The sequence below is a fragment of the Lissotriton helveticus genome, chromosome 11, assembly GCF_964261635.1.
Source record: "Lissotriton helveticus chromosome 11, aLisHel1.1, whole genome shotgun sequence".
In the NCBI taxonomy this organism is placed as follows: Eukaryota; Metazoa; Chordata; class Amphibia; order Caudata; family Salamandridae; genus Lissotriton; species Lissotriton helveticus.
Genome location: NC_136072.1, coordinates 1082768318 through 1082790545, shown reverse-complemented (window position 1 = coordinate 1082790545; position 22228 = coordinate 1082768318). Strand labels below are relative to the sequence as shown.

General features: G+C 42.4%; 11 non-coding genes across 11 annotated transcripts; all 11 read right to left on the bottom strand.

Moving 5' to 3' along the window:
• Positions 1-355: 355 nt before the first annotated feature.
• On the bottom strand, positions 356-495 carry LOC144793912 (U4 spliceosomal RNA). The gene has a single exon (XR_013603362.1). It is a non-coding gene; the product is annotated as a U4 spliceosomal RNA (small nuclear RNA).
• Positions 496-2424: 1929 nt separating this feature from the next.
• LOC144793696 (U4 spliceosomal RNA) lies at positions 2425-2564 on the bottom strand. The gene has a single exon (XR_013603171.1). It is a non-coding gene; the product is annotated as a U4 spliceosomal RNA (small nuclear RNA).
• Positions 2565-4493: 1929 nt separating this feature from the next.
• LOC144793064 (U4 spliceosomal RNA) lies at positions 4494-4633 on the bottom strand. Its single transcript, XR_013602733.1, has one exon. It is a non-coding gene; the product is annotated as a U4 spliceosomal RNA (small nuclear RNA).
• Positions 4634-6562: 1929 nt separating this feature from the next.
• Positions 6563-6702, bottom strand: LOC144793708 (U4 spliceosomal RNA). Its single transcript, XR_013603182.1, has one exon. It is a non-coding gene; the product is annotated as a U4 spliceosomal RNA (small nuclear RNA).
• Positions 6703-8629: 1927 nt separating this feature from the next.
• LOC144793062 (U4 spliceosomal RNA) lies at positions 8630-8769 on the bottom strand. Its single transcript, XR_013602731.1, has one exon. It is a non-coding gene; the product is annotated as a U4 spliceosomal RNA (small nuclear RNA).
• Positions 8770-10698: 1929 nt separating this feature from the next.
• On the bottom strand, positions 10699-10838 carry LOC144793911 (U4 spliceosomal RNA). The gene has a single exon (XR_013603361.1). It is a non-coding gene; the product is annotated as a U4 spliceosomal RNA (small nuclear RNA).
• A 1929-nt stretch (positions 10839-12767) lies between these two features.
• Positions 12768-12907, bottom strand: LOC144793682 (U4 spliceosomal RNA). Its single transcript, XR_013603158.1, has one exon. It is a non-coding gene; the product is annotated as a U4 spliceosomal RNA (small nuclear RNA).
• A 1929-nt stretch (positions 12908-14836) lies between these two features.
• Positions 14837-14976, bottom strand: LOC144793948 (U4 spliceosomal RNA). The gene has a single exon (XR_013603395.1). It is a non-coding gene; the product is annotated as a U4 spliceosomal RNA (small nuclear RNA).
• Positions 14977-16905: 1929 nt separating this feature from the next.
• Positions 16906-17045, bottom strand: LOC144793707 (U4 spliceosomal RNA). Its single transcript, XR_013603181.1, has one exon. It is a non-coding gene; the product is annotated as a U4 spliceosomal RNA (small nuclear RNA).
• A 1929-nt stretch (positions 17046-18974) lies between these two features.
• LOC144793069 (U4 spliceosomal RNA) lies at positions 18975-19114 on the bottom strand. The gene has a single exon (XR_013602737.1). It is a non-coding gene; the product is annotated as a U4 spliceosomal RNA (small nuclear RNA).
• Positions 19115-21043: 1929 nt separating this feature from the next.
• Positions 21044-21183, bottom strand: LOC144793922 (U4 spliceosomal RNA). Its single transcript, XR_013603371.1, has one exon. It is a non-coding gene; the product is annotated as a U4 spliceosomal RNA (small nuclear RNA).
• Positions 21184-22228: the final 1045 nt, after the last annotated feature.

Here is a 22228-nt window from a genome sequence, read left to right as displayed (position 1 = left end):
TAGTGCACATTTGAATGGGAGATGAGACCTCGGAAGAGCCCAGCCCTGCGCCGGACTGCGAGTCACCTCAGAGAGCAGAAACAAAGCCCGTCCTCTGCCCATCACTGACCCAAGCGAATCCGTGGAGCAAAGATGAGAACAAAGGGGAAGAAATAAAAGAATAACGAAAACTCATCAAGGAAAATAAATCCCTAAATTACTGCTGTATTTAAAAACCTGAGAAAACAAAAGAGAACGTAAAGAGTAAACTGAAGCCAAATAGAGTCACCGTTTTGTCCTTGTCACAGATCACAAACCTGCAAGTAAATTGCATTGCAAAATAAACTATCTTAATTTTTAATTACATATTCTCCAGTCTCCGAAGAAACTGTCAAAAATTGCCATTTCAACTATATTTCAAGTCTCCATGACGGGGTATTGGGTAAAGTTTTCAATAAGCAATAATCGTGCCTCGGTTAAACCTCATTGGCTACGATACTGCCACTGCGCAAAGCAAAACAATTTAGTGTGAATTTCATGCACACTTGCCCTAGTACCTCATGTTACAAAGAACATGATTCCTTTTCAAAAGATGTTATCTGTTTATGCATAACTACTCCTCCACTGCTTCTGATAGGCAATGTAAGACATATAATGGTGTTGTTTTACTAATTTCTATCAGCTCTCTGCCCCAAACCGTCGATAGCCACACGCAGAGAATTATGGGAAATTGTATGCTAAATAGCTGTACAGGTAAGCAGCACCCTCCCAAGTTATGGATTTGATGCTCAGGCAGATATACCTTCACACAAAGATGAGATCTAGGCTGCTAACCATGGGTTGTGGAAAATATAAGAAGCACAAATTCATAATAGCATCCTCATAGGTCCCACTGTCTTCAAATGTTTACTAGAGAAGGAACGGCAATCAATTTAAAGGAAAATAAATTATAGATACATTTTTCCATATTCCATAATGCACGTCTGCCATTTCATGGCACTACATAGTTGCATTTGCTGCATTTCATTTTTATCTTTAGGAGGTACAATATACTGGTTTCCTGGTTTTCAAAACATTTTAGGGGAAGATTCACAAGGACCTGACGCAACTGCATGGATGCATAAGTTTCCTTGAGTCAGTGCTGAATGTCCTTGTGCCACGATGAATGTGCTGTATTTACAATACAGCGCTCCATGGCGCAAGGATTAACAGATGCGTAAGAAATTCTGACGCATCTGTTGGCACAAAAGTGATGCATTGCTGGAAATGCTCATGAAAGTGACGCAAAAAGCCCTGAGTCATAACTTATGCCTGGTCTGTGCAGGCGTAGGGATTTTGACACAGTGAAGGCGTAGAGTGATGTAGTGAAATCTTGTAGATTTCAGTGCGTCAGTTCTAGAAGGCTTTTAGCGTGGGAACGCCCACCCTGCATACATTATACCTGATGCAGGTATAATGTGATGCAGGACTTTACAATGTGACACATCTCCCTAGATGCGTCACATTGTAAATGGGCCGCAACATTTACGCCGCAGCTGCGTCACAATACAGATTTTTATACTTGCCCTATATATGGCTGTGTGTACGTTGTGTGTCTCCGTCTGCATGCAGCATACAAATGTGCCAGATCTGGTAGCCCAGTTGTGCTGATGCAGCCACACAAGAGCTCTTTGCCTGACCTCATTGTCACCAATTCAAATCAGAGAGGATCCATGCAGTCTTTCAAGGCTCTCAGGTGAAAGAATGGGCCCTAGAGCAAGGAAGTAAATAGGCCCCCTTGTTGAAGTTTGGAATATAAAATACCGCAATAATCAGCGTTCAGTGGGTCCCGCAGGTCTGTGGGCGCCAGTGCAACTGCACCTGCCGCACCAACAGAAGCTACGCCCCTGTCATAGAGCTGGGTAACATCAATTACTCAGTGCCACAAAGAGCATTAGAAATAAACTTTACATAATGTCAAACGGCAAAAACAAGAGCTTTGTCAGTTCTTGTTCTGTTTCAAACACTCCATACAATCTGTATGAACCCTCTCCACATTTTCCTACTGATAACAAATGCCTTCACTCCCAGAAAAAAACTTTCTGGGCGGTTAGTGCACATTTGAATGGGAGATGAGACCTCGGAAGAGCCCAGCCCTGCGCTGGACTGCGAGTCACCTCAGAGAGCAGAAACAAAGCCCGTCCTCTGCCCATCACTGACCCAAGCGAATCCGTGGAGCAAAGATGAGAACAAAGGGGAAGAAATAAAAGAATAACGAAAACTCATCAAGGAAAATACATCCCTAAATTACTGCTGTATTTAAAAAGCTGAGACAACAAAAGAGAACGTAAAGAGTAAACTGAAGCCAAATAGAGTCACCGTTTTGTCCTTGTCACAAATCACAAACCTGCAAGTAAATTGCATTGCAAAATAAACTACCTTATTTTTTAATTACATATTCTCCAGTCTCCGAAGAGACTGTCAAAAATTGCCATTTCAACTATATTTCAAGTCTCCATGACGGGGTATTGGGTAAAGTTTTCAATAAGCAATAATCGCGCCTCGGTTAAACCTCATTGGCTACGATACTGCCACTGCGCAAAGCTAAACAATTTAGTGTGAATTTCATGCACACTTGCCCTAGTACCTCATGTTACAAAGAACATGATTCCTTTTCAAAAGATGTTATCTGTTTATGCATAACTACTCCTCCACTGCTTCTGATAGGCAATGTAAGACATATAATGGTGTTGTTTTACTAATTTCTATCAGCTCTCTGCCCCAAACAGTCGATAGCCATACGCAGAGAATTATGGGAAATTATATGCTGAATAGCTGTCCAGGTAAGCAGCACCCTCCCAAGTTATGGATTTGATGCTCAGGCAGATATACCTTCACACAAAGATGAGATCTAGGCTGCTAACCATGGGTTGTGGAAAATATAAGAAGCACAAATTCATAATAGCATCCTCATAGGTCCCACTGTCTTCAAATGTGTACTAGAGAAGGAACGGCAATCAATTTAAAGGAAAATAAATTATAGATACATTTTTCCATATTCCATAATGCACGTCTGCCATTTCATGGCACTACATAGTTGCATTTGCTGCATTTCATTTTTAGCTTTAGGAGGTACAATATACTGGTTTCCTGGTTTTCAAAACATTTTAGGGGAAGATTCACAAGGACCTGACGCAACTGCATGGATGCATAAGTTTCCTTGAGTCAGCGCTGAATGTCCTTGTGCCACGATGAATGTGCTGTATTTACAATACAGCGCTCCATGGCGCAAGGATTAACAGATGCGTCAGAAATTCTGACGCATCTGTTGGCACAAAAGTGATGCATTGCTGGAAATGCTCATGAAAGTGACGCAAAAAGCCCTGAGTCATAACTTATGCCTGGTCTGTGCAGGCGTAGGGATTTTGACACAGTGAAGGCGTAGAGTGATGTAGTGAAATCTTGTAGATTTCAGTGCGTCAGTTCTAGAAGGCTTTTAGCGTGGGAACGCCCACCCTGCATACATTATACCTGACGCAGGTATAATGTGATGCGGGACTTTACAATGTGACACATCTCCCTAGATGCGTCACATTGTAAATGGGCCGCAACATTTACGCCGCAGCTGCGTCACAATACAGATTTTTATACTTGCCCTATATATGGCTGTGTGTACGTTGTGTGTCTCCGTCTGCATGCAGCATACAAATGTGCCAGATCTGGTAGCCCAGTTGGGCTGATGCAGCCACACAAGAGCTCTTTGCCTGACCTCATTGTCACCAATTCAAATCAGAGAGGATCCATGCAGTCTTTCAAGGCTCTTAGGTGAAAAAATGGGCCCTAGAGCAAGGAAGAAAATAGGCTCCCTTGTTGAAGTTTGGAATATAAAATACTGCAATAATCAGGGTTCAGTGGGTCCCGCAGGTCTGTGGGCGCCAGTGCAACTGCACCTGCTGCACCAACAGAAGCTACGCCCCTGTCATAGAGCTGGGTAACATCAATTACTCAGTGCCACAAAGAGCATTAGAAATAAACTTTACATAATGTCAAACGGCAAAAACAAGAGCTTTGTCAGTTCTTGTTCTGTTTCAAACACTCCATACAATCTGTATGAACCCTCTCCACATTTTCCTACTGATAACAAATGGCTTCGCTCCCAGAAAAAAACTTTCTGGGCGGTTAGTGCACATTTGAATGGGAGATGAGACCTCGGAAGAGCCCAGCCCTGCGCCGGACTGCGAGTCACCTCAGAGAGCAGAAACAAAGCCCGTCCTCTGCCCATCACTGACCCAAGCGAATCCATGGAGCAAAGATGAGAACAAAGGGGAAGAAATAAAAGAATAACGAAAACTCATCAAGGAAAATAAATCCCTAAATTACTGCTGTATTTAAAAAGCTGAGAAAACAAAAGAGAACGTAAAGAGTAAACTGAAGCCAAATAGAGTCACCGTTTTGTCCTTGTCACAGATCACAAACCTGCAAGTAAATTGCATTGCAAAATAAACTATCTTATTTTTTAATTACATACTCTCAAGTCACCGAAGAGACTGTCAAAAATTGCCATTTCAACTATATTTCAAGTCTCCATGACAGGGTATTGGGTAAAGTTTTCAATAAGCAATAATCGCTCCTCGGTTAAACCTCATTGGCTACGATACTGCCACTGCGCAAAGCTAAACAATTTAGTGTGAATTTCATGCACACTTGCCCTAGTACCTCATGTTACAAAGAACATGATTCCTTTTCAAAAGATGTTATCTGTTTATGCATAACTACTCCTCCACTGCTTCTGATAGGCAATGTAAGACATATAATGGTGTTGTTTTACTAATTTCTATCAGCTCTCTGCCCCAAACCGTCGATAGCCACACGCAGAGAATTATGGGAAATTGTATGCTAAATAGCTGTACAGGTAAGCAGCACCCTCCCAAGTTATGGATTTGATGCTCAGGCAGATATACCTTCACACAAAGATGAGATCTAGGCTGCTAACCATGGGTTGTGGAAAATATAAGAAGCACAAATTCATAATAGCATCCTCATAGGTCCCACTGTCTTCAAATGTTTACTAGAGAAGGAACGGCAATCAATTTAAAGGAAAATAAATTATAGATACATTTTTCCATATTCCATAATGCACGTCTGCCATTTCATGGCACTACATAGTTGCATTTGCTGCATTTCATTTTTAGCTTTAAGAGGTACAATATACTGGTTTCCTGGTTTTCAAAACATTTTAGGGGAAGATTCACAAGGACCTGACGCAACTGCATGGATGCATAAGTTTCCTTGAGTCAGTGCTGAATGTCCTTGTGCCACGATGAATGTGCTGTATTTACAATACAGCGCTCCATGGCGCAAGAATTAACAGATGCGTCAGAAATTCTGACGCATCTGTTTGCACAAAAGTGACGCATTGCTGGAAATGCTCATGAAAGTGACGCAAAAAGCCCTGAGTCATAACTTATGCCTGGTCTGTGCAGGCGTAGGGATTTTGACACAGTGAAGGCGTAGAGTGTTGTAGTGAAATCTTGTAGATTTCAGTGCGTCAGTTCTAGAAGGCTTTTAGCGTGGGAACGCCCACCCTGCATACATTATACCTGACGCAGGTATAATATGATGCGGGACTTTACAATGTGACACATCTCCCTAGATGCGTCACATTGTAAATGGGCCGCAACATTTATGCCGCAGCTGCGTCACAATACAGATTTTTATACTTGCCCTATATATGGCTGTGTGTACGTTGTGTGTCTCCGTCTGCATGCAGCATACAAATGTGCCAGATCTGGTAGCCCAGTTGGGCTGATTCAGCCACACAAGAGCTCTTTGCCTGACCTCATTGTCACCAATTCAAATCAGAGAGGATCCATGCAGTCTTTCAAGGCTCTCAGGTGAAAAAATGGGCCCTAGAGCAAGGAAGAAAATAGGCCCCCTTGTTGAAGTTTGGAATATAAAATACCGCAATAATCAGGGTTCAGTGGGTCCCGCATGTCTGTGGGCGCCAGTGCAACTGCACCTGCTGCACCAACAGAAGCTACGCCCCTGTCATAGAGCTGGGTAACATCAACTACTCAGTGCCACAAAGAGCATTAGAAATAAACTTTACATAATGTCAAACGGCAAAAACAAGAGCTTTGTCAGTTCTTGTTCTGTTTCAAACACTCCATACAATCTGTATGAACCCTCTCCACATTTTCCTACTGATAACAAATGCCTTCGCTCCCAGAAAAAAACTTTCTGGGCGGTTAGTGCACATTTGAATGGGAGATGAGACCTCGGAAGAGCCCAGCCCTGCGCCGGACTGCGAGTCACCTCAGAGAGCAGAAACAAAGCCCGTCCTCTGCCCATCACTGACCCAAGCAAATCCGTGGAGCAAAGATGAGAACAAAGGGGAAGAAATAAAAGAATAACGAAAACTCATCAAGGAAAATAAATCCCTAAATTACTGCTGTATTTAAAAAGCTGAGAAAACAAAAGAGAACGTAAAGAGTAAACTGAAGCCAAATAGAGTCACCGTTTTGTCCTTGTCACAGATCACAAACCTGCAAGTAAATTGCATTGCAAAATAAACTATCTTATTTTTTAATTACATATTCTCCAGTCTCCGAAGAGACTGTCAAAAATTGCCATTTTAACTATATTTCAAGTCTCCATGACGGGGTATTGGGTAAAGTTTTCAATAAGCAATAATCGCGCCTCGGTTAAACCTCATTGGCTACGATACTGCCACTGCGCAAAGCTAAACAATTTAGTGTGAATTTCATGCACACTTGCCCTAGTACCTCATGTTACAAAGACCATGATTCCTTTTCAAAAGATGTTATCTGTTTATGCATAACTACTCCTCCACTGCTTCTGATAGGCAATGTAAGACATATAATGGTGTTGTTTTACTAATTTCTATCAGCTCTCTGCCCCAAACCGTCGATAGCCACATGCAGAGAATTATGGGAAATTGTATGCTAAATAGCTGTCCAGGGAAGCAGCACCCTCCCAAGTTATGGATTTGATGCTCAGGCAGATATACCTTCACACAAAGATGAGATCTAGGCTGCTAACCATGGGTTGTGGAAAATATAAGAAGCACAAATTCATAAAAGCATCCTCATAGGTCCCACTGTCTTCAAATGTTTACTAGAGAAGGAACGGCAATCAATTTAAAGGAAAATAAATTATAGATACATTTTTCCATATTCCATAATGCACGTCTGCCATTTCATGGCACTACATAGTTGCATTTGCTGCATTTCATTTTTAGCTTCAGGAGGTACAATATACTGGTTTCCTGGTTTTCAAAACATTTTAGGGGAAGATTCACAAGGACCTGACGCAACTGCATGGATGCATGTTTCCTTGAGTCAGTGCTGAATGTCCTTGTGCCACGATGAATGTGCTGTATTTACAATACAGCGCTCCATGGCGCAAGAATTAACAGATGCGTCAGACATCCTGACGCATCTGTTGGCACAAAAGTGACGCATTGCTGGAAATGCTCATGAAAGTGACGCAAAAAGCCCTGAGTCATAACTTATGCCTGGTCTGTGCAGGCGTAGGGATTTTGACACAGTGAAGGCGTAGAGTGATGTAGTGAAATCTTGTAGATTTCAGTGCGTCAGTTCTAGAAGGCTTTTAGCGTGGGAACGCCCACCCTGCATACATTATACCTGACGCAGGTATAATATGATGCGGGACTTTACAATGTGACACATCTCCCTAGATGCGTCACATTGTAAATGGGCCGCAACATTTATGCCGCAGCTGCGTCACAATACAGATTTTTATACTTGCCCTATATATGGCTGTGTGTACGTTGTGTGTCTCCGTCTGCATGCAGCATACAAATGTGCCAGATCTGGTAGCCCAGTTGGGCTGATGCAGCCACACAAGAGCTCTTTGCCTGACCTCATTGTCACCAATTCAAATCAGAGAGGATCCATGCAGTCTTTCAAGGCTCTCAGGTGAACAAATGGGCCCTAGAGCAAGGAAGAAAATAGGCCCCCTTGTTGAAGTTTGGAATATAAAATACCGCAATAATCAGGGTTCAGTGGGTCCCGCAGGTCTGTTGGCGCCAGTGCAACTGCACCTGCTGCACCAACAGAAGCTACGCCCCTGTCATAGAGCTGGGTAACATCAATTACTCAGTGCCACAAAGAGCATTAGAAATAAACTTTACATAATGTCAAACGGCAAAAACAAGAGCTTTGTCAGTTCTTGTTCTGTTTCAAACACTCCATACAATCTGTATGAACCCTCTCCAAATTTTCCTACTGATAACAAATGCCTTCGCTCCCAGAGAAAAACTTTCTGGGCGGTTAGTGCACATTTGAATAGGAGATGAGACTTCGGAAGAGCCCAGCCCTGCGCCGGACTGCGAGTCACCTCAGAGAGCAGAAACAAAGCCCGTCCTCTGCCCATCACTGACCCAAGCGAATCCGTGGAGCAAAGATGAGAACAAAGGGGAAGAAATAAAAGAATAACGAAAACTCATCAAGGAAAATAAATCCCTAAATTACTGCTGTATTTAAAAAGCTGAGAAAACAAAAGAGAACGTAAAGAGTAAACTGAAGCCAAATAGAGTCACCGTTTTGTCCTTGTCACAGATCACAAACCTGCAAGTAAATTGCATTGCAAAATAAACTATCTTATTTTTTAATTACATATTCTCCAGTCTCCGAAGAGACTGTCAAAAATTGCCATTTCAACTATATTTCAAGTCTCCATGATGGAGTATTGGGTAAAGTTTTCAATAAGCAATAATCGCGCCTCAGTTAAACCTCATTGGCTACGATACTGCCACTGCGCAAAGCAAAACAATTTAGTGTGAATTTCATGCACACTTGCCCTAGTACCTCATGTTACAAAGAACATGATTCCTTTTCAAAAGATGTTATCTGTTTATGCATAACTACTCCTCCACTGCTTCTGATAGGCAATGTAAGACATATAATGGTGTTGTTTTACTAATTTCTGTCAGCTCTCTGCCCCAAACCGTCGATAGCCACACGCAGAGAATTATGGGAAATTGTATGCTAAATAGCTGTACAGGTAAGCAGCACCCTCCCAAGTTATGGATTTGATGCTCAGGCAGATATACCTTCACACAAAGATGAGATCTAGACTGCTAACCATGGGTTGTGGAAAATATAAGAAGCACAAATTCATAATAGCATCCTCATAGGTCCCACTGTCTTCAAATGTTTACTAGAGAAGGAACGGCAATCAATTTAAAGGAAAATAAATTATAGATACATTTTTCCATATTCCATAATGCACGTCTGCCATTTCATGGCACTACATAGTTGCATTTGCTGCATTTCATTTTTATCTTTAGGAGGTACAATATACTGGTTTCCTGGTTTTCAAAACATTTTAGGGGAAGATTCACAAGGACCTGACGCAACTGCATGGATGCATAAGTTTCCTTGAGTCAGTGCTGAATGTCCTTTTGCCACGATGAATGTGCTGTATTTACAATACAGCGCTCCATGGCGCAAGGATTAACAGATGCGTCAGAAATTCTGACGCATCTGTTGGCACAAAAGTGATGCATTGCTGGAAATGCTCATGAAAGTGACGCAAAAAGCCCTGAGTCATAACTTATGCCTGGTCTGTGCAGGCGTAGGGATTTTGACACAGTGAAGGCGTAGAGTGATGTAGTGAAATCTTGTACATTTCAGTGCGTCAGTTCTAGAAGGCTTTTAGCGTGGGAACGCCCACCCTGCATACATTATACCTGACGCAGGTATAATGTGATGCGGGACTTTACAATGTGACACATCTCCCTAGATGCGTCACATTGTAAATGGGCCGCAACATTTACGCCGCAGCTGCGTCACAATACAGATTTTTATACTTGCCCTATATATGGCTGTGTGTACGTTGTGTGTCTCCGTCTGCATGCAGCATACAAATGTGCCAGATCTGGTAGCCCAGTTGGGCTGATGCAGCCACACAAGAGCTCTTTGCCTGACCTCATTGTCACCAATTCAAATCAGAGAGGATCCATGCAGTCTTTCAAGGCTCTCAGGTGAAAAAATGGGCCCTAGAGCAAGAAAGAAAATAGGCCCCCTTGTTGAAGTTTGGAATATAAAATACCGCAATAATCAGGGTTCAGTGGGTCCCGCAGGTCTGTGGGCGCCAGTGCAACTGCACCTGCTGCACCAACAGAAGCTTCGCCCCTGTCATAGAGCTGGGTAACATCAATTACTCAGTGCCACAAAGAGCATTAGAAATAAACTTTACATAATGTCAAACGGCAAAAACAAGAGCTTTGTCAGTTCTTGTTCTGTTTCAAACACTCCATACAATCTGTATGAACCCTCTCCACATTTTCCTACTGATAACAAATGCCTTCGCTCCCAGAGAAAAACTTTCTGGGCGGTTAGTGCACATTTGAATGGGAGATGAGACCTCGGAAGAGCCCAGCCCTGCGCCGGACTGCGAGTCACCTCAGAGAGCAGAAACAAAGCCCGTCCTCTGCCCATCACTGACCCAAGCGAATCCGTGGAGCAAAGATGAGAACAAAGGGGAAGAAATAAAAGAATAACGAAAACTCATCAAGGAAAATAAATCCCTAAATTACTGCTGTATTTAAAAACCTGAGAAAACAAAAGAGAACGTAAAGAGTAAACTGAAGCCAAATAGAGTCACCGTTTTGTCCTTGTCACAGGTCACAAACCTGCAAGTAAATTGCATTGCAAAATAAACTATCTTAATTTTTAATTACATATTCTCCAGTCTCCGAAGAAACTGTCAAAAATTGCCATTTCAACTATATTTCAAGTCTCCATGACGGGGTATTGGGTAAAGTTTTCAATAAGCAATAATCGTGCCTCGGTTAAACCTCATTGGCTACGATACTGCCACTGCGCAAAGCAAAACAATTTAGTGTGAATTTCATGCACACTTGCCCTAGTACCTCATGTTACAAAGAACATGATTCCTTTTCAAAAGATGTTATCTGTTTATGCATAACTACTCCTCCACTGCTTCTGATAGGCAATGTAAGACATATAATGGTGTTGTTTTACTAATTTCTATCAGCTCTCTGCCCCAAACCGTCGATAGCCACACGCAGAGAATTATGGGAAATTGTATGCTAAATAGCTGTACAGGTAAGCAGCACCCTCCCAAGTTATGGATTTGATGCTCAGGCAGATATACCTTCACACAAAGATGAGATCTAGGCTGCTAACCATGGGTTGTGGAAAATATAAGAAGCACAAATTCATAATAGCATCCTTATAGGTCCCACTGTCTTCAAATGTTTACTAGAGAAGGAACGGCAATCAATTTAAAGGAAAATAAATTATAGATACATTTTTCCATATTCCATAATGCACGTCTGCCATTTCATGGCACTACATAGTTCCATTTGCTGCATTTCATTTTTAGCTTTAGGAGGTACAATATACTGGTTTCCTGGTTTTCAAAACATTTTAGGGGAAGATTCACAAGGACCTGACGCAACTGCATGGATGCATAAGTTTCCTTGAGTCAGTGCTGAATGTCCTTGTGCCACGATGAATGTGCTGTATTTACAATACAGCGCTCCATGGCGCAAGGATTAACAGATGCGTAAGAAATTCTGACGCATCTGTTGGCACAAAAGTGATGCATTGCTGGAAATGCTCATGAAAGTGACGCAAAAAGCCCTGAGTCATAACTTATGCCTGGTCTGTGCAGGCGTAGGGATTTTGACACAGTGAAGGCGTAGAGTGATGTAGTGAAATCTTGTAGATTTCAGTGCGTCAGTTCTAGAAGGCTTTTAGCGTGGGAACGCCCACCCTGCATACATTATACCTGATGCAGGTATAATGTGATGCAGGACTTTACAATGTGACACATCTCCCTAGATGCGTCACATTGTAAATGGGCCGCAACATTTACGCCGCAGCTGCGTCACAATACAGATTTTTATACTTGCCCTATATATGGCTGTGTGTACGTTGTGTGTCTCCGTCTGCATGCAGCATACAAATGTGCCAGATCTGGTAGCCCAGTTGTGCTGATGCAGCCACACAAGAGCTCTTTGCCTGACCTCATTGTCACCAATTCAAATCAGAGAGGATCCATGCAGTCTTTCAAGGCTCTCAGGTGAAAGAATGGGCCCTAGAGCAAGGAAGTAAATAGGCCCCCTTGTTGAAGTTTGGAATATAAAATACCGCAATAATCAGCGTTCAGTGGGTCCCGCAGGTCTGTGGGCGCCAGTGCAACTGCACCTGCCGCACCAACAGAAGCTACGCCCCTGTCATAGAGCTGGGTAACATCAATTACTCAGTGCCACAAAGAGCATTAGAAATAAACTTTACATAATGTCAAACGGCAAAAACAAGAGCTTTGTCAGTTCTTGTTCTGTTTCAAACACTCCATACAATCTGTATGAACCCTCTCCACATTTTCCTACTGATAACAAATGCCTTCACTCCCAGAAAAAAACTTTCTGGGCGGTTAGTGCACATTTGAATGGGAGATGAGACCTCGGAAGAGCCCAGCCCTGCGCTGGACTGCGAGTCACCTCAGAGAGCAGAAACAAAGCCCGTCCTCTGCCCATCACTGACCCAAGCGAATCCGTGGAGCAAAGATGAGAACAAAGGGGAAGAAATAAAAGAATAACGAAAACTCATCAAGGAAAATACATCCCTAAATTACTGCTGTATTTAAAAAGCTGAGACAACAAAAGAGAACGTAAAGAGTAAACTGAAGCCAAATAGAGTCACCGTTTTGTCCTTGTCACAAATCACAAACCTGCAAGTAAATTGCATTGCAAAATAAACTATCTTATTTTTTAATTACATATTCTCCAGTCTCCTAAGAGACTGTCAAAAATTGCCATTTCAACTATATTTCAAGTCTCCATGACGGGGTATTGGGTAAAGTTTTCAATAAGCAATAATCGCGCCTCGGTTAAACCTCATTGGCTACGATACTGCCACTGCGCAAAGCTAAACAATTTAGTGTGAATTTCATGCACACTTGCCCTAGTACCTCATGTTACAAAGAACATGATTCCTTTTCAAAAGATGTTATCTGTTTATGCATAACTACTCCTCCACTGCTTCTGATAGGCAATGTAAGACATATAATGGTGTTGTTTTACTAATTTCTATCAGCTCTCTGCCCCAAACAGTCGATAGCCATACGCAGAGAATTATGGGAAATTATATGCTGAATAGCTGTCCAGGTAAGCAGCACCCTCCCAAGTTATGGATTTGATGCTCAGGCAGATATACCTTCACACAAAGATGAGATCTAGGCTGCTAACCATGGGTTGTGGAAAATATGAGAAGCACAAATTCATAATAGCATCCTCATAGGTCCCACTGTCTTCAAATGTTTACTAGAGAAGGAACGGCAATCAATTTAAAGGAAAATAAATTATAGATACATTTTTCCATATTCCATAATGCACGTCTGCCATTTCATGGCACTACATAGTTCCATTTGCTGCATTTCATTTTTAGCTTTAGGAGGTACAATATACTGGTTTCCTGGTTTTCAAAACATTTTAGGGGAAGATTCACAAGGACCTGACGCAACTGCATGGATGCATAAGTTTCCTTGAGTCAGCGCTGAATGTCCTTGTGCCACGATGAATGTGCTGTATTTACAATACAGCGCTCCATGGCGCAAGGATTAACAGATGCGTCAGAAATTCTGACGCATCTGTTGGCACAAAAGTGATGCATTGCTGGAAATGCTCATGAAAGTGACGCAAAAAGCCCTGAGTCATAACTTATGCCTGGTCTGTGCAGGCGTAGGGATTTTGACACAGTGAAGGCGTAGAGTGATGTAGTGAAATCTTGTAGATTTCAGTGCGTCAGTTCTAGAAGGCTTTTAGCGTGGGAACGCCCACCCTGCATACATTATACCTGACGCAGGTATAATGTGATGCGGGACTTTACAATGTGACACATCTCCCTAGATGCGTCACATTGTAAATGGGCCGCAACATTTACGCCGCAGCTGCGTCACAGTACAGATTTTTATACTTGCCCTATATATGGCTGTGTGTACGTTGTGTGTCTCCGTCTGCATGCAGCATACAAATGTGCCAGATCTGGTAGCCCAGTTGGGCTAATGCAGCCACACAAGAGCTCTTTGCCTGACCTCATTGTCACCAATTCAAATCAGAGAGGATCCATGCAGTCTTTCAAGGCTCTTAGGTGAAAAAATGGGCCCTAGAGCAAGGAAGAAAATAGGCTCCCTTGTTGAAGTTTGGAATATAAAATACTGCAATAATCAGGGTTCAGTGGGTCCCGCAGGTCTGTGGGCGCCAGTGCAACTGCACCTGCTGCACCAACAGAAGCTACGCCCCTGTCATAGAGCTGGGTAACATCAATTACTCAGTGCCACAAAGAGCATTAGAAATAAACTTTACATAATGTCAAACGGCAAAAACAAGAGCTTTGTCAGTTCTTGTTCTGTTTCAAACACTCCATACAATCTGTATGAACCCTCTCCACATTTTCCTACTGATAACAAATGCCTTCGCTCCCAGAAAAAAACTTTCTGGGCGGTTAGTGCACATTTGAATGGGAGATGAGACCTCGGAAGAGCCCAGCCCTGCGCCGGACTGCGAGTCACCTCAGAGAGCAGAAACAAAGCCCGTCCTCTGCCCATCACTGACCCAAGCGAATCCATGGAGCAAAGATGTGAACAAAGGGGAAGAAATAAAAGAATAACGAAAACTCATCAAGGAAAATAAATCCCTAAATTACTGCTGTATTTAAAAAGCTGAGAAAACAAAAGAGAACGTAAAGAGTAAACTGAAGCCAAATAGAGTCACCGTTTTGTCCTTGTCACAGATCACAAACCTGCAAGTAAATTGCATTGCAAAATAAACTATCTTATTTTTTAATTACATACTCTCCAGTCACCGAAGAGACTGTCAAAAATTGCCATTTCAACTATATTTCAAGTCTCCATGACGGGGTATTGGGTAAAGTTTTCAATAAGCAATAATCACGCCTCGGTTAAACCTCATTGGCTACGATACTGCCACTGCGCAAAGCTAAACAATTTAGTGTGAATTTCATGCACACTTGCCCTAGTACCTCATGTTACAAAGAACATGATTCCTTTTCAAAAGATGTTATCTGTTTATGCATAACTACTCCTCCACTGCTTCTGATAGGCAATGTAAGACATATAATGGTGTTGTTTTACTAATTTCTATCAGCTCTCTGCCCCAAACCGTCGATAGCCACACGCAGAGAATTATGGGAAATTGTATGCTAAATAGCTGTACAGGTAAGCAGCACCCTCCCAAGTTATGGATTTGATGCTCAGGCAGATATACCTTCACACAAAGATGAGATCTAGGCTGCTAACCATGGGTTGTGGAAAATATAAGAAGCACAAATTCATAATAGCATCCTCATAGGTCCCACTGTCTTCAAATGTTTACTAGAGAAGGAACGGCAATCAATTTAAAGGAAAAAAAATTATAGATACATTTTTCCATATTCCATAATGCACGTCTGCCATTTCATGGCACTACATAGTTGCATTTGCTGCATTTCATTTTTAGCTTTAGGAGGTACAATATACTGGTTTCCTGGTTTTCAAAACATTTTAGGGGAAGATTCACAAGGACCTGACGCAACTGCATGGATGCATAAGTTTCCTTGAGTCAGTGCTGAATGTCCTTGTGCCACGATGAATGTGCTGTATTTACAATACAGCGCTCCATGGCGCAAGAATTAACAGATGCGTCAGAAATTCTGACGCATCTGTTGGCACAAAAGTGACGCATTGCTGGAAATGCTCATGAAAGTGACGCAAAAAGCCCTGAGTCATAACTTATGCCTGGTCTGTGCAGGCGTAGGGATTTTGACACAGTGAAGGCGTAGAGTGATGTAGTGAAATCTTGTAGATTTCAGTGCATCAGTTCCAGAAGGCTTTTAGCGTGGGAACGCCCACCCTGCATACATTATACCTGACGCAGGTATAATATGATGCGGGACTGTACAATTTGACACATCTCCCTAGATGCGTCACATTGTAAATGGGCCGCAACATTTACGCCGCAGCTGCGTCACAATACAGATTTTTATACTTGCCCTATTTATGGCTGTGTGTACGTTGTGTGTCTCCGTCTGCATGCAGCATACAAATGTGCCAGATCTGGTAGCCCAGTTGTGCTGATGCAGCCACACAAGAGCTCTTTGCCTGACCTCATTGTCACCAATTCAAATCAGAGAGGATCCATGCAGTCTTTCAAGGCTCTCAGGTGAAAAAATGGGCCCTAGAGCAAGGAAGTAAATAGGCCCCCTTGTTGAAGTTTGGAATATAAAATACCGCAATAATCAGCATTCAGTGGGTCCCGCAGGTCTGTGGGCGCCAGTGCAACTGCACCTGCTGCACCAACAGAAGCTACGCCCCTGTCATAGAGCTGGGTAACATCAATTACTCAGTGCCACAAAGAGCATTAGAAATAAACTTTACATAATGTCAAACGGCAAAAACAAGAGCTTTGTCAGTTCTTGTTCTGTTTCAAACACTCCATACAATCTGTATGAACCCTCTCCACATTTTCCTACTGATAACAAATGCCTTCGCTCCCAGAAAAAAACTTTCTGGGCGGTTAGTGCACATTTGAATGGGAGATGAGACCTCGGAAGAGCCCAGCCCTGCGCCGGACTGCGAGTCACCTCAGAGAGCAGAAACAAAGCCCGTCCTCTGCCCATCACTGACCCAAGCAAATCCGTGGAGCAAAGATGAGAACAAAGGGGAAGAAATAAAAGAATAACGAAAACTCATCAAGGAAAATAAATCCCTAAATTACTGCTGTATTTAAAAAGCTGAGAAAACAAAAGAGAACGTAAAGAGTAAACTGAAGCCAAATAGAGTCACCGTTTTGTCCTTGTCACAGATCACAAACCTGCAAGTAAATTGCATTGCAAAATAAACTATCTTATTTTTTAATTACATATTCTCCAGTCTCCGAAGAGACTGTCAAAAATTGCCATTTTAACTATATTTCAAGTCTCCATGACGGGGTATTGGGTAAAGTTTTCAATAAGCAATAATCGCGCCTCGGTTAAACCTCATTGGCTACGATACTGCCACTGCGCAAAGCTAAACAATTTAGTGTGAATTTCATGCACACTTGCCCTAGTACCTCATGTTACAAAGACCATGATTCCTTTTCAAAAGATGTTATCTGTTTATGCATAACTACTCCTCCACTGCTTCTGATAGGCAATGTAAGACATATAATGGTGTTGTTTTACTAATTTCTATCAGCTCTCTGCCCCAAACCGTCGATAGCCACATGCAGAGAATTATGGGAAATTGTATGCTAAATAGCTGTCCAGGGAAGCAGCACCCTCCCAAGTTATGGATTTGATGCTCAGGCAGATATACCTTCACACAAAGATGAGATCTAGGCTGCTAACCATGGGTTGTGGAAAATATAAGAAGCACAAATTCATAAAAGCATCCTCATAGGTCCCACTGTCTTCAAATGTTTACTAGAGAAGGAACGGCAATCAATTTAAAGGAAAATAAATTATAGATACATTTTTCCATATTCCATAATGCACGTCTGCCATTTCATGGCACTACATAGTTGCATTTGCTGCATTTCATTTTTAGCTTCAGGAGGTACAATATACTGGTTTCCTGGTTTTCAAAACATTTTAGGGGAAGATTCACAAGGACCTGACGCAACTGCATGGATGCATAAGTTTCCTTGAGTCAGTGCTGAATGTCCTTGTGCCACGATGAATGTGCTGTATTTACAATACAGCGCTCCATGGCGCAAGAATTAACAGATGCGTCAGACATCCTGACGCATCTGTTGGCACAAAAGTGACGCATTGCTGGAAATGCTCATGAAAGTGACGCAAAAAGCCCTGAGTCATAACTTATGCCTGGTCTGTGCAGGCGTAGGGATTTTGACACAGTGAAGGCGTAGAGTGATGTAGTGAAATCTTGTAGATTTCAGTGCGTCAGTTCTAGAAGGCTTTTAGCGTGGGAACGCCCACCCTGCATACATTATACCTGACGCAGGTATAATATGATGCGGGACTTTACAATGTGACACATCTCCCTAGATGCGTCACATTGTAAATGGGCCGCAACATTTATGCCGCAGCTGCGTCACAATACAGATTTTTATACTTGCCCTATATATGGCTGTGTGTACGTTGTGTGTCTCCGTCTGCATGCAGCATACAAATGTGCCAGATCTGGTAGCCCAGTTGGGCTGATGCAGCCACACAAGAGCTCTTTGCCTGACCTCATTGTCACCAATTCAAATCAGAGAGGATCCATGCAGTCTTTCAAGGCTCTCAGGTGAACAAATGGGCCCTAGAGCAAGGAAGAAAATAGGCCCCCTTGTTGAAGTTTGGAATATAAAATACCGCAATAATTAGGGTTCAGTGGGTCCCGCAGGTCTGTTGGCGCCAGTGCAACTGCACCTGCTGCACCAACAGAAGCTACGCCCCTGTCATAGAGCTGGGTAACATCAATTACTCAGTGCCACAAAGAGCATTAGAAATAAACTTTACATAATGTCAAACGGCAAAAACAAGAGCTTTGTCAGTTCTTGTTCTGTTTCAAACACTCCATACAATCTGTATGAACCCTCTCCAAATGTTCCTACTGATAACAAATGCCTTCGCTCCCAGAGAAAAACTTTCTGGGCGGTTAGTGCACATTTGAATGGGAGATGAGACTTCGGAAGAGCTCAGCCCTGCGCCGGACTGCGAGTCACCTCAGAGAGCAGAAACAAAGCCCGTCCTCTGCCCATCACTGACCCAAGCGAATCCGTGGAGCAAAGATGAGAACAAAGGGGAAGAAATAAAAGAATAACGAAAACTCATCAAGGAAAATAAATCCCTAAATTACTGCTGTATTTAAAAAGCTGAGAAAACAAAAGAGAACGTAAAGAGTAAACTGAAGCCAAATAGAGTCACCGTTTTGTCCTTGTCACAGATCACAAACCTGCAAGTAAATTGCATTGCAAAATAAACTATCTTATTTTTTAATTACATATTCTCCAGTCTCCGAAGAGACTGTCAAAAATTGCCATTTCAACTATATTTCAAGTCTCCATGAGGGAGTATTGGGTAAAGTTTTCAATAAGCAATAATCGCGCCTCAGTTAAACCTCATTGGCTACGATACTGCCACTGCGCAAAGCAAAACAATTTCGTGTGAATTTCATGCACACTTGCCCTAGTACCTCATGTTACAAAGAACATGATTCCTTTTCAAAAGATGTTATCTGTTTATGCATAACTACTCCTCCACTGCTTCTGATAGGCAATGTAAGACATATAATGGTGTTGTTTTACTAATTTCTGTCAGCTCTCTGCCCCAAACCGTCGATAGCCACACGCAGAGAATTATGGGAAATTGTATGCTAAATAGCTGTACAGGTAAGCAGCACCCTCCCAAGTTATGGATTTGATGCTCAGGCAGATATACCTTCACACAAAGATGAGATCTAGGCTGCTAACCATGGGTTGTGGAAAATATAAGAAGCACAAATTCATAATAGCATCCTCATAGGTCCCACTGTCTTCAAATGTTTACTAGAGAAGGAACGGCAATCAATTTAAAGGAAAATAAATTATAGATACATTTTTCCATATTCCATAATGCACGTCTGCCATTTCATGGCACTACATAGTTGCATTTGCTGCATTTCATTTTTATCTTTAGGAGGTACAATATACTGGTTTCCTGGTTTTCAAAACATTTTAGGGGAAGATTCACAAGGACCTGACGCAACTGCATGGATGCATAAGTTTCCTTGAGTCAGTGCTGAATGTCCTTGTGCCACGATGAATGTGCTGTATTTACAATACAGCGCTCCATGGCGCAAGGATTAACAGATGCGTCAGAAATTCTGACGCATCTGTTGGCACAAAAGTGATGCATTGCTGGAAATGCTCATGAAAGTGACGCAAAAAGCCCTGAGTCATAACTTATGCCTGGTCTGTGCAGGCGTAGGGATTTTGACACAGTGAAGGCGTAGAGTGATGTAGTGAAATCTTGTACATTTCAGTGCGTCAGTTCTAGAAGGCTTTTAGCGTGGGAACGCCCACCCTGCATACATTATACCTGACGCAGGTATAATGTGATGCGGGACTTTACAATGTGACACATCTCCCTAGATGCGTCACATTGTAAATGGGCCGCAACATTTACGCCGCAGCTGCGTCACAATACAGATTTTTATACTTGCCCTATATATGGCTGTGTGTACGTTGTGTGTCTCCGTCTGCATGCAGCATACAAATGTGCCAGATCTGGTAGCCCAGTTGGGCTGATGCAGCCACGCAAGAGCTCTTTGCCTGACCTCATTGTCACCAATTCAAATCAGAGAGGATCCATGCAGTCTTTCAAGGCTCTCAGGTGAAAAAATGGGCCCTAGAGCAAGAAAGAAAATAGGCCCCCTTGTTGAAGTTTGGAATATAAAATACCGCAATAATCAGGGTTCAGTGGGTCCCGCAGGTCTGTGGGCGCCAGTGCAACTGCACCTGCTGCACCAACAGAAGCTTCGCCCCTGTCATAGAGCTGGGTAACATCAATTACTCAGTGCCACAAAGAGCATTAGAAATAAACTTTACATAATGTCAAACGGCAAAAACAAGAGCTTTGTCAGTTCTTGTTCTGTTTCAAACACTCCATACAATCTGTATGAACCCTCTCCACATTTTCCTACTGATAACAAATGCCTTCGCTCCCAGAGAAAAACTTTCTGGGCGGTTAGTGCACATTTGAATGGGAGATGAGACCTCGGAAGAGCCCAGCCCTGCGCCGGACTGCGAGTCACCTCAGAGAGCAGAAACAAAGCCCGTCCTCTGCCCATCACTGACCCAAGCGAATCCGTGGAGCAAAGATGAGAACAAAGGGGAAGAAATAAAAGAATAACGAAAACTCATCAAGGAAAATAAATCCCTAAATTACTGCTGTATTTAAAAAGCTGAGAAAACAAAAGAGAACATAAAGAGTAAACTGAAGCCAAATAGAGTCACCGTTTTGTCCTTGTCACAGATCACAAACCTGCAAGTAAATTGCATTGCAAAATAAACTATCTTAATTTTTAATTACATATTCTCCAGTCTCCGAAGAGACCGTCAAAAATTGCCATTTCAACTATATTTCAAATCTTCATGACGGGGTATTGGGTAAAGTTTTCAATAAGCAATAATCGCGCCTCGGTTAAACCTCATTGGCTACGATACTGCCACTGCGCAAAGCAAAACAATTTAGTGTGAATTTCATGCACACTTGCCCTAGTACCTCATGTTACAAAGAACATGATTCCTTTTCAAAAGATGTTATCTGTTTATGCATAACTACTCCTCCACTGCTTCTGATAGGCAATGTAAGACATATAATGGTGTTGTTTTACTAATTTCTATCAGCTCTCTGCCCCAAACCGTCGATAGCCACACGCAGAGAATTATGGGAAATTGTATGCTAAATAGCTGTACAGGTAAGCAGCACCCTCCCAAGTTATGGATTTGATGCTCAGGCAGATATACCTTCACACAAAGATGAGATCTAGGCTGCTAACCATGGGTTGTGGAAAATATAAGAAGCACAAATTCATAATAGCATCCTCATAGGTCCCACTGTCTTCAAATGTTTACTAGAGAAGGAACGGCAATCAATTTAAAGGAAAATAAATTATAGATACATTTTTCCATATTCCATAATGCACGTCTGCCATTTCATGGCACTACATAGTTGCATTTGCTGCATTTCATTTTTATCTTTAGGAGGTACAATATACTGGTTTCCTGGTTTTCAAAACATTTTAGGGGAAGATTCACAAGGACCTGACGCAACTGCATGGATGCATACGTTTCCTTGAGTCAGTGCTGAATGTCCTAGTGCCACGATGAATGTGCTGTATTTACAATACAGCGCTCCATGGCGCAAGGATTAACAGATGCGTCAGAAATTCTGACGCATCTGTTGGCACAAAAGTGATGCATTGCTGGAAATGCTCATGAAAGTGACGCAAAAAGCCCTGAGTCATAACTTATGCCTGGTCTGTGCAGGCGTAGGGATTTTGACACAGTGAAGGCGTAGAGTGATGTAGTGAAATCTTGTAGATTTCAGTGCGTCAGTTCTAGAAGGCTTTTAGCGTGGGAACGCCCACCCTGCATACATTATACCTGATGCAGGTATAATGTGATGCAGGACTTTACAATGTGACACATCTCCCTAGATGCGTCACATTGTAAATGGGCCGCAACATTTACGCCGCAGCTGCGTCACAATACAGATTTTTATAC